Source organism: Vombatus ursinus, unplaced genomic scaffold, assembly GCF_900497805.2.
Source record: "Vombatus ursinus unplaced genomic scaffold, bare-nosed wombat genome assembly UNPS02009205.1, whole genome shotgun sequence".
Taxonomy (NCBI): Eukaryota; Metazoa; Chordata; class Mammalia; order Diprotodontia; family Vombatidae; genus Vombatus; species Vombatus ursinus.
The window spans coordinates 28,288,038-28,289,535 of NW_020948983.1; positions in this window are offsets into that span (position 1 = coordinate 28,288,038).

Genomic DNA, 1,498 nt, shown 5'->3' on the forward strand with positions numbered 1-1,498 from the left:
GAGTGGAGAGAAAGGAGCTGTGAGGAGAGACAGGGCAGAGATCAATTTAATCCAGAAATACAGTTTCCTTTGGATGGCAGTGAGGCAGCCTCCCTTGACTGCAAATAAACCTTGGTCTTTTTGCAACCGATCTGTGAAAATCTGCCTTTCTCGCCAAAGGGAGATCTGCTGCAGAACTACTGTCGCACGTTGTTATTTCTCTGTGTGTGCAGCATGCGGGAAATGTGACGTTCTCTGATAAATTCCTTGTAACTGTGTAGGCGAGGGGATCTAAAAATAAAGAGGGAATATCTATCATTAAGGTATCATTGCGCCATTCCTGCTATTTGAAGTCTAACATATTCCCTGAGCCTTCTGCTTTTTAAGCCTCCTTTCGGCATTTTGGGTGGGTATTTGCAGAAACTCACAGCAGAGGCTCCCGAGCCAGACCTCAGTGCGATTGTGAGGATGAGCTAGCTAATTATGGCAACATTAAAAAAAGGAAAGCCAACCACTCTAGTGGGCTCCTTGTTTTTCTCAGGTCACTGATGGAGCTATGAATAGGAATTGTCTTAATAACTGCTGTGACCCCACCCCCACCCCAGTGGATTAGGTGATACCTCTTTTTCTCACACAAATATTGAGGTCCGAAAGATTATTTGAGCTATTTTTCACACATACCCCTTCACCTTGAATTAGAAAAAGTACTGCAAATATATATACATTTTTATATTGAAGGAGAAAATGAAAACTGAAACTTAACCCAAGTGCACTGTGAGCATTGGTAAGACAGAAATATTAAAGTAAAAATTACTCCCAAGGTTGATCATTGAATGAGATCCCATATAGTCCAGTAGTTAAGAATTTGATTTTCTTTTTAAATATCCTTTGTAAATTGTGGGGAGGAGAATGAAGGTTTTATATATATATATATATATACACACACACATACATATATATGTGTATGTATGTATATATGTATGTATATATATGTGTATGTATATACATACACACATATACATATGTGCATATATACACGCGTATGTATGTATGTGTACATATGTATGTACTTATACCTATACTTAAACATATACGTGTATATATATACATAATTGCTTTAAAAAACCTCGTTGCTGTACTGCTAAGGCTGCGTGCGTGTGTCTGTCCGTGGTGCTGAAACTGGCTCTTCGAGGGATCCACATCACATGACTCTCCTCTTGGCTGGATCCAAAGCTCTAGAATCTATCAGATTTTCCAGCCGACTGGAAAGCCTAAGGCAAATTCTCTATCGAACGTGGCTCTGCGGAAGAAATGCTTTGGCTGGGAATATCACATCTGGATTCAGGAAGCCGAGGCAAAGCATTATATCCTGGATTGTAAATATTGGGCTAAGAGAGAAGAAGAAAAGGAGAGAGAAAGAAAGGAGAGAGACAGAGAGACAGAGAGACAGAGAGAGACAGAGAGAGACAGAGAGAAAGAGAGAGAGAGAGAGAGAGAGAGAGAGAGAGAGAGAGAGAGA